This window comes from Nothobranchius furzeri, chromosome 19, assembly GCF_043380555.1.
Source record: "Nothobranchius furzeri strain GRZ-AD chromosome 19, NfurGRZ-RIMD1, whole genome shotgun sequence".
Classification (NCBI taxonomy): domain Eukaryota; kingdom Metazoa; phylum Chordata; class Actinopteri; order Cyprinodontiformes; family Nothobranchiidae; genus Nothobranchius; species Nothobranchius furzeri.
In genome coordinates, this window is record NC_091759.1 from 24687625 (window position 1) to 24702624 (window position 15000).

Consider the following 15000-nt stretch of genomic DNA (forward strand, 5'->3'; position numbering starts at 1 on the left):
ACACACACACACACACCTAATTACATCAGTAAAAATTATATTTGGCTGAGTTCAGATGAGACAAGTGAGGTAAGGCAAGGAAACGCCATCAGAGGAGCCCTCTGCCCCGGCAGCATCAAGTCGACCACAGCAACTAAAATCAGGGCGCCCAGAGGAGGGAGGGCATCGACCCCCATCAGCACTCAAGAACTTCCTGTAGAGCGCCCAGGCAGCAACAGTGGACCCCCGCCCCCGGGGCAGAGGGCCCCCACAGATGAAACCCTGGATTAAAATAAGTAAAAATTTTAAAATATATAAAAGATAAATAATAAATACAATCATATGGACAGTAAAATAATATTTCATAATAAAACAACGCTAAAATCTAATTACCGGTATGTAAAACGAATAACAAAACCATGATAAATATTTAGTTAAAAGCTGAGCCGGGTCTTAAAAACAAGAACGTTCTTTGCAGCCCTGAGATTCTCCAGCAGCTCGTTCCGAGGGCCGTAATACTGGAAGGACGCCGCATCATGAGTATGTGTGCTGACTTTAGGAATAACCAGGAGACGTTTCCGTTTACAACGATGGAGCTCCTCCGCCGGCTGCTAGCGTGATTAAACAGTCGTTTGACCTCGAGAGTCGTCTGAGGGGTTAAAGGTGATTCAAAACGAGCCTGACACGAGTCTCAGAGGGAGCAGCTGTGGGTCGAGTCGGTGGGGGGGTACTGGGCCACAAACAGCAGCAGGAGTGGTCCCAGCCGGAACGAGAGACGGGTCAGACTCAAAACCCTCTGATCTACGGAGAGAACCGGGCTTCTGGGAGAAGAACGTTTATGTTCCTAGAAGGTGGGAAATGGCCCAAAAGCTGGAGTGGTTCTGGAGAGGCAGCTGTTCTGGAAAAGTGTAAAATGTAAAATTATTTTTCTATTGGATCCGAAAGTCTCGCCTTTGTGTTTATTAACGAGCAGCTGCATTAATCCTGATGGAAACAACGTCACATGACCCGCTGTAAAACGCGACAGCAACATGCTTCAGGTTTTGCTCAAACTAGCCGTTAGCTCATCAGTCCCAAGGCTAAACAGAACTATTTCTCTGAACAGAGGCTGTTCAGGAAGCTGATTAGAAGGTTAATGTTTTTAAACCAGTTTCCTGATGACTGAAACGTCCTTTTAAATGGAACTAACCATTAATATTTACCGCCCTGCTTCATAGATACCAGAAACAACTAACTAAATAAAGCAAAGACGAAGTTTAAAGATGACAGAAGATGTCCAGAAGCTCTGGAGACCAAATGTTTCAGCACGCTGTTTATGTGACGCCCGGCTGACTGTTGTGCTAATAGCTGCTGAAGTTCCTGAACATCACCCACCAGGCTGAGCATCTGCTCCTCCGACACATGTCTGATTCCAGTTACAGCGTCCGCTCGGATCGAGTGTCGGAACAGACGGAAAACAGACACAGGAGGCTCGATCAGCGCCGCTACAGACAATTAGAAACATCCGAGGCCAACGAGGAGCGAGCTAACGGAGAGGTGTCCGTAACACCCAGGTGATGTTCAGGCAGGTAACCGCTGAGCAACTTCTCATCTAGCTAAAGATGACCTCATGATAGGAAACATCACAACACACAGGAAGTGGTGAGCTGCACTGGAGACGAGGTTTTTGTCATGATGGTGCTGATTTAAGGTGGTTTCTCCATGAAAATCACTTAGTCATCCACACACACACACACACACACACACACACACCCTGGTGAACGCAGCAGCAGGACGCCGTGGTGATTTAATGATGTTAGGAGATAAGCCTGTTGAATGAGTCGTTTCAGTGAAGTTCAGCTGAAACGTGAAGCAGCGACTCCGGAGCAGGAGGACCTCCTCTTCGTTGGTTCAAACACTAAAACTGCTCATTTCCATTAAACATGAGCATGAAGCTGCAGGAGCCGGTCTGGATTTAACTCAACGACGACGACGTGGTTCCTGCTCCTTTGGTTTAGGATCTACTCCAAAAGCGTTTCCATGGCAACGCCCACCTGCCTTTCTTTGATTTTCACCTTAAACCCACAGCAGTCACATGCTCTCACACACATTTACAGTGTAAACAAAGTGTCCACCTGAGTGGAATGATCAGGGTGAGACGTTTCAGGACGTCCTTTCTGAACATCTCAGAGCCCAACCCAGCTGCTCTGTGCTGATTCATAACACCAGATAAGATGCTCCTCCTGCCGCAGCCATCTGACTCCATAATCCGGTTAGAAAACGCTTATTTTATCTAGTTGTCTCCAGGTTAATGAACTGAAACACCACCGACCTCGTTTCTCCTCCAGGCCCAGAAGGAACTGCCTGTAAGCAGCTGTGGAGCTCATCCCCCTCAAAGCCAAGGGCACCGGAAGCAAAAGGAAAAGTGGGAAAGTGATCCACAAACGTTCGGAGGAAGAGAGAAGCGGGGCTGAAGGGCCGTCGGGATCCCGGCCGTCAAAGAATAGCCATCCTTAATCTTATAGATAATCCCCCATCTCCCACTCGCAGCTGTTCTTCTAGTCGTTCCTTCGCTCTGCGGAGTGCGTGTGTGTGTCCATGTGTGTGTGTCTGGTGGTCAAGGTAGCTGTGAATGTGGCTGAGCGTTAGCAGCTTTAAGCCGGATAGAGGAACTGGACTTTGACCACAAGGCGGGTGATGTCAGCGCCGCGGCCAGAAACATGTGTTTCAGTGGAGACTGCAGCAAACGTGTGTGTGTGTGTGTGTGTGTGTGTGTGTGTGTGTGTGTGTGTGTGTGTGTGTGTGTGTGTGTGTGTGTGTGTGTCACATCCAGCACGAGTCTTTGTTTACTCTGTGTTGTGGTTTTAGGCTGTAGCTATTTTAAACACTTTTGCTGCAGGATCGGGTCGTTTCTGTAAAGTCAGACAAGTCTTCTAAGCTAGTCCCACTCGTTAGAGATCTAGATCTAGATATCTAGATCTATATACATAGAGATAGACATAGATTATCAATAAAACTCCTCAACTTGTCTCTATGAAGGACTGATATTTATTTTATTACGTAATCTGGACGACTATGCTAATGTTCACTAGCTGTGGCGGCCATCTTTAGAGTTAATCAGCTGTGTAAGACAAACAAAGGCAAAAACAATATCAGGTGGATAGTTTCTAGTTTCTGGATCCGGCTCAAACCTAGGTCCATCCGTTCATTCAGAACCACGTCCTGCTGACTGAGGCTGGTACCTGGAACCGGATCCGGTTTGGTCTGTCTAAAGAACAACTAAGAACTGAAAACCCACAAAGATGGCCGACACGGAGCCCCAGCAGTGAACCCACTCCGGGTCGCGCTGCGAGACGTAAATAACCTGAATCTGTTTATTGATCATATGATATCTACACTGAGACACGCCTGTCCCTACATGTCTCATCTTATCTGTCTCCTTAATCCTTCCCATGAAGCAGAAAACACCACAGGACAGAATCCACACACACACACACACGTCGAGGAGAGGTTAGCGTCATGGCAACCAGCATTACCGACTCCAGCTAACGATTTATTTGGTCTGAATCTGAAAGCACCTGTAGATTCCCTCCGTTTGACACCAGCCCTAACCCTCCTGTAACATCCACCATGGTGGACCCCCGGGATCAGTATCAGTTGTGTAGTATCGGGGTAGTCTTTCAAAGTAAAAGTATAAAGAAACACCCGGTATCGGGCCGATACCAATGCTGCTATCAGTGCATCCCTAAACTCTTTTCACATTTTCTAAACAAGTTTCTGGTTTCAGCATCAAATCAAGAGTGTGCACAGGTAATCAAATATGGCCGCCCTTGTCACTTATGCAAGCATCAACAACCAACTTTCACCTCCTGTGATAAAATGTATTCAATAAATGAATCTGTTCTTTCCAGATCAGGTTTAAACCGGTTTATTTTCCCCTTTCATGTCTACAGCCGTCTCTGAAGATGAAGACATCAGCTCGGATGTCCTGCTGTCTCATTCAGAGACAACCAGCTGGACTCTGCGTCTCTTTTAAAGTTTTACATCCAGAAAGAAAGAAGCTGAAACTGTTCGCTGATCTGGAACACTCCCCCAAGTCTCCTGCTTCACAAGACCCCCGTCAACAGCAGCTCGCTTCAAGACAGGCCAGGACACACACGGCACACAGAGGCCGTAACCATGGCAACGGGGTGGCAGCAAGACCTAGCTGTGATTTTCCACCTCTAAGGCTGAGTGCCGAGGCCTGGCAGCTGTTCTGAGGTGTTAACGGTTAAACAGTTCAACCAAAACAAGGTCAAGAGCCAGGAAACGTGTGACTGAGATGCAGAAGGAGACGTCAGATGATTCTTCCAGGAGAAGAGAAGATGAGTCAGCAGAAATGAGAAAACAAATCTTTACCTTTGGGAGCGGGAAGAGCAGCAGCAACATGGAAGACAGAGACAAACACCTTTAAGTCAAGAGTTCATCAGCATTTATAACAGAAGTGATGAAGATGATGGAGGCAGCAGGAAGCTGATTTAATGACTCAGCATTATTTAGCTGTTACCAACGGATGGCCATTAGGGTCAAAAACCCCTGGGAGTGCAATCTCCAGGTAAATGACAAGCACATCAGTGGCAATGAGTGAGGAGGTCAATGTGTAAAACTAAATGTTCATTATTGGTGAAAGTTTCGTAGCCTTTTGTTGAAAATCAGTAAATGTTTGTTGTCCTCCCGGGCTTCCGTAGACGGAAACATGGCATCCAATACGGCGTCGCCTGGAGACAGACCCGCTCCGTGTATTTTATGGTTGTAGTTCATGAAACTGACATTTTTCAACAACTGGGCATCATTAATTCATTTACAGCATTTGGATGGATATATCAGAGATTAATGGTAAAAACTACACACCATCACTTTAAAAACCCAGAAGATGTCACTGAGGTTTGTCTGGATGTTGACCCGGTGTGGCCCCTCCCAGATGTGTTTCAATCCCAGGTGTGACCCCTCCCAGATGTGTTTCAATCCCAGGTGTGACCCCTCCCAGATGTGTTTTAATCCCAGGTGTGACCCCTCCCAGATGTGTTTCAATCCCAGGTGTGACCCCTCCCAGATGTGTTTCAATCCCAGGTGTGGCCCCTCCCAGATGCTGCTGTGGTTTCTGTAGCTTTTAGGACTCGTTGAAGCTGGTTTCAGAGGTCTTTAAGCTCCGCCCAGCTTCAAGTGTGCTTTCTATGGAAACTTTTGTTTCTGTTCAATAAAGCAACTTGAGTCATTTAACAGAATTTATGTGAAAACAGACAAATTACTGAAATACTTGGCAAAAAGCCTGTATTTGATGCAAGTGCCTTCTAGAGTCCTGGAACCCCCCAAGGTGCTTTACAACACAATCAGTCATTCATCCATTCATCCAGATCCGTTTCCAGATCCGTTTGCAGATCCAGATCCGTTTCCAGATCCGTTTCCAGATCCAGATCCGTTTCCAGATCCAGATCCGTTTCCAGATCCAGATCCGTTTCCAGATCCAGATCCGTTTCCAGATCCAGATCCGTTTCCAGCCAAACGTCTCTGGTTCATTTCTGACGTCTGCTCCAGCTGTTTAGGAGTTTCAGACTAAAAAAGCTCCAGACCACCTGATTTATCGCCCCAGTTTGCCTCTCGTGACCGAGCTGGGATGAATGCTTCCTTGTTTTATTTATTTATGCATCAGAACTGTTTCACCTCCTGATCCTCCGACGCGCCACCGCATCCCTCCAGGTTCATCTCTGCATCGGGACATCTGACAATAAGGATCCAGAGTTTGATCTGCTGATCAAACTAAACCCAGAAAGCTGCCGTTTCATCTGATGAACAGATGTTAGAGACGTGAAGCCGCTGCAGCAGACTGACAGAACCCAAACAGAACCACTCAGTCATCACAAGCATGCTGGTCTGATGGCGCAGAGAGCTGGGCGAGGAGCTGATGGATGAGTGAGCGGAGGATAGCTGGTGAGAGGCTGATGGACCAGGAAGGAGAGAGACTGAAATCTCAGAGAAGCTGCCTCTGATCCTTTAGAGGAGTTCCGAGTCTGGGGGAGAACGTAAAACATTCACTCATTCATATTTACGAGGAATAAAACATCAGGGATTCTCCCTCTGCTGCCTGACAGGAAAACCCCTACAGGTGGAAAACCATCTCCGTGTTTCAGGAACGACTTTATTGGGATGAAATCCAGATTTACATGATGCTGCATTTTACACCAATAACATCTCATTCATGGGTTGCTATGGAAACGGGATCAAATCCCACCCTGAACAGAAATCCAACATTTGTCTCCTTCTGGCAAACATTCAGGTATTTTCACCGTCGCTGCTCCAGAGGATTCCTTAAAGTCCACAAGTGGAAATCTGACACACCAGTATCCGTGACTCCAGACGCTCCCGCCTCGCCACGCCCCCAAAGGCGAGGATCAAGTCACCAAACAGAAGTTCTCCTCACCATCTGCTGCCTGGAAGTCCCCCACTCCTTAAATCCCGAGTCTGATGCAGCCACTTCCGGGCAAAGGGAACGTTGGGACATCCATCTACTTCTATCAGATCCAGTTCATCAGCCGGATGATTCTGGAATTTTTAACCTGGATTCTCACGTCACTAAAGCTCCTCACTTTCACTTCACTGCAGTGTCATTTTCTCCCCGAACACATTCCTGTCACGCTTCTGGATCCATCATTTCATCTCTCTGGGTCTGAAATGCCAGAAATGTGAGAACACTTCTGCAGGAGTTGGAGAACGATGCAAGTTAATCTGCTGACTAATGGGAATGCCCCGTCCTCAGGCTGGATTAAAACTCGCTGTAAAAACGTCTCAAGGACAAATTCAGATTAAAATCAACCTCCTCCGCTCCAGAGGGAAGTCCGAAATCACACGTGTGCAGAACACCACACCTGGTTTACGGTAATAAGTATGGACGCCACATGCCACCGCGCCACAGCGTGCATCAGTCAGCCTTTGGTGACGTAAATCGGATGAAACGTGAAACGAGCGCTCAGACTCAGAGTTTGTCAGGAAAACACCAAATATGGGTCCCATGTGGGTCCGATCTGGGCCCGGCGTGGGCTAAAGGTCACGTCTGAGTGAAGGCAGCACCAGCGACCCAGCTGTCAGCTGTGGTTCCGGTTCTAGAGGAGCTCCACACCCGTTCAGCCAGTCAGAACATGCAAATACTGATCAGAACGCAGCCATTGGACCCCGGGCACACCCTGAAACCACAAGCAGCTGTGGAGGTGTGTGGGGGGGCTTAGGAGCGGAATGTCTGGAGCGTACGGCAGCAGGGAAACTCCGAGCAGAAGTCCAGAGACAACTGGACACGACCAGGACCGACGTATCGGGTTCATCAGGAGCCCGGCAGCTGCTGCAGGAAAGATCGGGACCGCCTGCTGCTTCAAATGTCCCGATGTGGCTTTTCAGGAAGCTGTTCATTCTCCCATCAGCTGATTTAAACCAAACCCATCAGAACCGACTCCAGTTTAAACACGGACCCTCTCAGAGCCCGTAGAGCGCGACTCGTTAGGTTTGGGACGTTTGAGGGTTTGCTAACGTCGGTCAGCTGTTCCTGCAGAGACTCGGATCAAGCAGCTTTAGGTCTGCTTGTGTGGTTCAGAGACTAGCGGTTAACATCCTTCTCCCTCTACCAGATCACAGGGGAAACACCGATTTCACCGTAAACGAGCATTCCTGCTCCGTCTGTAAACCCGTCACAGGTCGAGAGAGCGCCAGGAAGTGTACGAAGCCATAAACAGGAGACCGGACTTCCCATTTACAACTTGACTCATTTTGCTTTTCATCTGTTGAAACAGAAATAAAATCTCAGATAAACGTTTATAACAGCAGCCGGCACACAGGAAGCTGGGCTCACATAAGGCTCAGCGAGGGAATGACGAGATTACAGCAGGAATCTGGAGGTCACTCGGAGACTAAACAGGAGAAATCACCACGAGTCCCGAGTCGGTCACGACAATGAGCAGCAAACAGCAGGGTAAACGTGAAGCAGGAGCAGCTGTAGGGGGGGGGGGAACATCATCTTTCAATTCAGACCTAAAACATCAAACCAGATCACACAGAAACAATGATTTGGTTTGCTCCCATGCTTCCTGTTCAGCCCCACATCTCCTCCACTAAAGAGCTCATCTGATGCTCGTTTAAACGGGGACTGGCCCTTAAACCCACAGCATGTTTAAGCAGAACATCAAACTTCTCCTCGTTCTCCTGGTGTCAGCAGCAGCATCTAGAAGCTAGAAGCACCAACCAGAGAAACACCAAGTAAGTTTGAGCAGAAAGAGTCTGAAGCGTTCAGTCACCTGTGAGTGAATCTGGGTTCCTACAGGTTTCGTTTCCCGCTCTGGCAGCGACTGAGCTGCCTGCACACAGAAACCTTCTTTTCCCGGATCCAGAGCTGCTAACGCAGGAGCCACTCAGGTCCAAAAGGCTTTCCCACAGCAGCAGAACACAGACGTAATCATTACTCCAGACCAACAAAGCCAGACTGGATGCAGGACTCCTTTAGAATGTGAGCAGGTTTGGGTTTTGTCCCGTTTAAAGGTTCTGATCAGAGTTCTGGGCCGTTGCGTTTACACTGGTGCGTTATTCTGTCCTGCTTCCCTGACCGAAGTGTGAAACGCCAAGAAAGCCCAACATGAGGGAGGAAGGCGTAACGGAATAAAACAGCAGCTTTAGTCCTAAAACAGCCTGAATCTCTTTCAGGATGCTTTAAAAAGCTGTTTTTAGGCTTCTTTTCCAGCATGTTTGTCTCGTTCTGGAATTATCGGATCGCTTGTCTGCTGGGGGAGGATTCCCACCGAGCTGCTCCATCAGACGGAGTAATAAACACACAGGTGTGAACAGACAGGTAGGCTGATGCGCTCAGGTGAGGAACAGCCCTTCACACGAACCGGGCCTACGGCTGAATGAACCGACCCGGTTTTCACAGAACCAGTAGATGTGCAGAAACCCACTACATGGAGGAAAGCTCTGATTTACCATTCATCAGTTCATTTACAAACATATTCATAAAAACACATCCACACCGTCACAGGAAAAACGACCCCAACCCAAAAGTAAACAATCACGGAGCAAAAACGTCCAGTTTTATACAGAATAAAAGGCTTTCATGCAGAAACTGTTTTTCTGTACGACTCTCTCTGGATTCAGTCCAGTTAAGTATTTAACCACATGGCTGTGAAATCAGGAAACTGATGAGTCATCGTTTGTTTGGACCTTTAAAGGAAACCCGACATCGTTACGTTTGGTGAAACAGGTTTTCATCAGAACGTCCTGAACTAGATAAACAGGCAGATGCAAAAGATCTTCATCTCAGCAGGAAACACGATGAATGAATAAAAGATCAGATCTCAGATCACCGCAGGTTCAAATCCGAAAGAATAAAGAAAATTAACATCGGAGAGAAGAAAGGAGCAGCAGAGTTGGATTTAAACAAAACCTCCTGTTGGAAGGAAATATAAATGAGTAAATGTAGATGTCGCCGCCTCGCCTCAGGAAGCTGCTTATCCGAGTTTCATAAATGACGTTTACATGAGCGGATTCTGAGTTCTGCTTCTGAAGATGAACTTAGAAACCTCTGGAAGGAGAAAAGATCCTGAACTCGGCGTTATGTTATTATTAAAGATGGTCTAATAAATAAAAACTTCCTGTTACGAGATAACGTCACCAGTCAGACCAGATTAGTTCATCACAGAAAACAGGATCAGACTAACTGATTTGATGGACACAAATAAATGATCTTTATGATCCAGAGTCTATCTGAACAATTCAATATTTAAAGAGCAAGTCACCCCCTACAAGAAACTTACTTCACTTCCACTTCATGTCTGAAAAATGCAACAAATGCTGTTGCTTGGCAGACCGAGAGGGCGGAGCCGCTAACAAACACACACACACAGGCTCACGATGGCATTGTGACATCATAATGTACCAGATGACATCATAGCATACCTCTTAGCCAGTAGCGGTGGCAGATTCAAATTCAAATACAGTACAGAATTTTTCCCTGACGACTGCGCAACACTGACAGTTTTAGGCAGAATATTTGAATTTTAACCAAGATGCACTGAAGTAGAGTTGTCACGATACTAAAATTTCAAACTCGATTCGATACTTGAAAAAAATACTCGATACTCGATTTCGATACTATTTACAAAAACACCCATTTATCGAACAAGTTTATTCAAAAAATAACATTCCTCAATTTATATTACAAAAATTAAATGTTAAGAATTAAGTGTATTAAGTGCTTAAAGCTTTCAAGTATCAGCGTTTTTTAAAACGTGCATACAAAAACTGGTAAAAGTTAACACATTAATCATGAATTGTCTCACTATATATATATATACTATCTGCAGAGTGATGTTTTGCTGCTTAAACTCTGTTTAAGGTGCATTTTTGTCATAAGATGTAATGCCATCTTATGTTTTGTTCTGTACTTTTGAACAACTCTGTTGGTCAATAAAGGGAGAAAACGAATTTCTCCACAGTAGGACAAAGGTACATCTACCGGTAATCTTAATAAAAACAGATTGGCGCACGGCAGTGACGTCATTAAAAGCGCCGGTTAGATTAGCCGCAGCTAGTCTGTTCACGCCTAGAAATCCCAGACTCGCTCCAAACGAACAGGGGAATCCCGTTAATGATTCCTAACAAAACCTTTCGACATGAAGATGTTTTGGTGCAGATAATGTCTTGTTTCGAGGCGGCACCATGGGTGCCCGTCCGCACCCGTTATATGGATATACACTGACGGCGATTCGCCGATGGACCTACGGTAAATATCCCGGGGAATCCAAGTAGCACCAAAGTTGTCAGCGTGAGTAAACAAACGTACTGCATGCTAGAAATTAAGACCGGGTTGCAATAAACGGGAGTTTCCTTTAAGCACATAAGCGTGAATATACAACTACGTGTCGGACTTGGTGTGCTAATTAAGTTGGGCTGTGAAGCGCCTCCAAGTTCGCTGTTTATGTTTTTGTTTATTTATTTGGCAGACAAAACTTGGATCGGAGACAACTCGCGTGGGAAATTGCAATGTAGCCATGCGGCGTCTTCTTCTGTTTGTCTGGGAGGCGGAGTCTGCTTTACGGCATCTGGCTGTCGTGCGTGTCGGTGTACTTGAAGAAGGCTGTGTATAATAGTCCATAATATCGATACCACAGGGATGGAATATCGTATTTAGATACCACTTTTAGCATCGATTTATAACTAGGTATCGGTTTTTATGACAACACTACACTGAAGTGCCAAATTATTGACGACACGTGTCTGTAGCACGATTAGACACTCGTTTATATAGTTTATCAGCAGAAAAAATGTGATTTGGGGGTGACTTGCTCTTTAACTCAACTTCATTTAACTTTTATTCTTCTTAAACCATAAAAGGATGTTTAGACCTTATTCAGTTTATGACTAAAATATAAATGAAATAAAAATTTAAATAAATTTAAGGAACATATTTCCGCATTAAACCTCATTATTTATAAAACCTGAAATATTTAACATTTATAGTTTTTATTTTAGTTAGTAAAAGTCTTCGTTCCTGACTTCCTCCCTCCGTCTGTTCGTCATTTCAGGAATGTGCTCCGACTTCACCCTCACTCCATTCTGCTGCGTCACCGTTTACACACACACACACACACGCACACACACACACACGCGCACACACACGCACGCGCACACACACACACACACACACACACACACACATTCCCGGCACTCTGAGGAATTTGCAGCCTGCAGGTCTGACCTGGGAGCTCCCAGGTGTCGGCTCCAACTGAAGGAACCTGGAATTATGATCCGACTGTTTTACGGAGCTTCGGGCTCCACAGACTCGGAGCAGCACCCCGACTCGTCCTGTTTTACCAGTAAAACTTGAAGGTAACTTTAAACCTCACAGGGAGGCGTCTGGTACAGAACAGAAACCTCTCAGCTTCCTTTATTTGCCAAGTCGTCAGCGAAGACTTGGATCATTTTATCATTCCTAGTTAAAGGTCTGACTCGGTGAACACCTCCACTTGGGGCGTGACCCGGTAAACAGCTGGTTGTGCTGCAGGTCCACCCTAGTCTCAGGTTCATCTCAGCCTGGTCTCCAACCCTGCTCTACGGTGTCTCGTGTTCATGACTCGCAGAACCCAAACAGAGGTTCTGGCTTCCTCTGAAACATTTAGAGGAAGTTTCTCTAACGTTAAATCATTTCTGCGACACATCAGAGGTCCTGAGACCAACTTCAGAGCACTTTAGTGTCACTGATATCACGTCAGCATCAGCGGCGGCCCACAAGTCCCAGCCGAAACACACAGACTGATCCTCCATCAACTGATTAGAACGTTTAATCAGAACCAGAGCCGGGAAACACCAGACGGACGGGGGTTAAGCAGAGACGGGGAAATCCAGCTAACAAGACCAGCAGGTCCCTCCCCCCTCTGTCCCCCTTTTACATCACCCCCACTCCTTTAGATGAAGACGTGTTCTGTTACCATCACAACAAACCACTAATCATTCTCCTCCTCTAGAGAAGAGGATGGATCCTCCGCATCACACACAGACGAGCGAGTGGTCCAGAGGACACGGAGACACGGACGAGGGACAGGACATGGACCAGAGGACGTCTGTAGAGCTGCAGGACCAAGGTGTGATTAAAGGATTTAAAGACCTTCTGACAGATGGAGCAGATCAGAGGGACAGGACTACACACACACACACACACACACACATATACAGACAGACACACACACACACACACACATATACAGACAGACACACACACACACACACACACACATATACAGACAGACACACACACACACACACACATATATAGACAGACAGACACACACACACACACATACAGACAGACACACACACACACACACACATATAGACAGATGGACACACACACACACACACACACACACAGATGAGGACGGACACACACACACACACACACACACAGATGAGGACGGACACACACACACACACACACACACACATATACAGACAGACACACACACACACACACACACACACACATATACAGACAGAAACACACACACACACACACACACATATAGACAGATGGACACACACACACACACACACAGATGAGGACACACACACACACATATACAGACAGACACACACACACACACACACACACATATAGACAGATGGACACACACACACTTATCTTGAGGCGCTGTATAAAAGATTTTTTTCTTTCTTAAAAAATCAAGAATTTGTTTAAAAAAACATTTTCCAAGACTTTTTATCGTGTTTCAGCTCAAAAAAAGCTCTGAACTCTTTTTTATCTTTAACAACAACAAAAGTTTGGATTCATGATGTTGCAGACTAGTCAGAACCAACAGAACAGGTCGGGTCAGAACTCTGATTCGGTCAGAACAAACAATAACTGTTTACTAGGAGTTGTTGTCTATGCTGTATACGTTTACGAGTGACGTTCATGGTTTTACGATGACAGAACTCTGAAAATGGAAAAGTGAACATCGATCCCCGCTGAGCCGATAAAACCGTTCCCGTTCATCACCTCAGACGTTCGGCAGCTCCACACCAAGGACCTGCAGAAACAACGGTCACAACCAGGAACACGTTCTTCCTGCAGGAATGTCGTTTAGTTTTCCAACTAGAAGCAAAGCTCGTTAATAGAAGCACGCGCTCAACTAGTGAGCTGATAACGACTCGACAGACGGAAACGAGTCCGAATCTGATGCGAGTCAGTCACAGTCCAGATAGACGCAATAAACAACTCTCGATCTAGTTAGAAAATGTTCTATAAGTGGAGTTTAATTGAACAACATGGCTGATTTATTCCTGTCCAACAGTGAGGAGCCGTTTGTAAACAACAACAAAACTGTTTCTAAACCCAGATGACTCAGCAGTTTTTACTAACTCATCAGCTCCAAGTAAATCAGAATCTGTAGCACAGTTTCTGTTTGTTGTGACAGAAAATCTCCCTGGGCTGCCACCTTACCGTGTGTGTGCGTGTGTGTGTGTGTGTGTGTGTGTGTGTGTGTGTGTGTGTGTGTGTGTGTGTGTGTGTGTGTGTGTGTGTGACTGTGTGTGTGTGTGTGTGTGACTGTGTGTGTGTGACTGTGTGTGTGTGTGTGACTGTGTGTGTGTGTGACTGTGTGTGTGTGTGTGACTGTGTGTGTGTGTGTGTGTGTGTGTGACTGTGTGTGTGTGTGTGTGTGACTGTGTGTGTGTGTGTGTGTGACTGTGTGTGTGTGTGTGTCTGTGTGTGTGTGTGTGTGTGTGTGTCTGTGTGTGTGTGTGTGTGTGTGTGTGTGTCTGTGTGTGACTGTGTGTGTGTGTGTGTGTGTGTGTGTGACTGTGTGTGTGTGACTGTGTGTGTGTGTGTGTGACTGTGTGTGTGTGTGTGTGTGTGTGACTGTGTGTGTGTGTGTGTGTGTGTGTGACTGTGTGTGTGTGTGTGTGTGTGTGTGACTGTGTGTGTGTGACTGTGTGTGTGTGACTGTGTGTGTGTGTGTGTGTGTGTGTGACTGTGTGTGTGTGACTGTGTGTGTGTGTGACTGTGTGTGTGTGACTGTGTGTGTGTGTGTGTGTGTGTGTGTCTGTGTGTGTGTCTGTGTGTGTGTCTGTGTCTGTGTGTGTGTCTGTGTGTGTGTGTGTGTCTGTGTGTGTGTGTGTCTGTGTCTGTGTCTGTGTGTGTGTGTGTGTGTGTGTGTGTGTGTGTGTGTGTGTGTGTGTGTGTGTGTGTGCTTATGCACAACACTGCAGTTCAGACTACCCACCCTTCTTGGAGAGCTTGGAGGGGGTGCTGGAGAGCGCTTCTTCCGGTGACTCCCTCGTTCTGCTGGGGGACTTTAACGCTCACGTGGGCAACGACAGAGAGACCTGGAGAGGGGTGGTTGGGAGGATCTGAATTCGAGTGTTTTGTTATTGGACTTCTGTGCCAGTCATGGATCGTCCATAATGAACACCATGTTCAGACATAAAGGTGTCCATATGTGCTCTTGGCACCAGGATACCTTAGGCCGCAGCTCG

The 15000-nt window shown here is 46.5% G+C and overlaps 1 protein-coding gene across 12 annotated transcripts in view; it reads right to left on the reverse strand.

The window, feature by feature from the left end:
• The window catches only part of macf1a (microtubule actin crosslinking factor 1a), a 172815-nt gene that overhangs the window by 124829 nt on the left and 32986 nt on the right, over positions 1 to 15000 (reverse strand). The window lies entirely within an intron of this gene.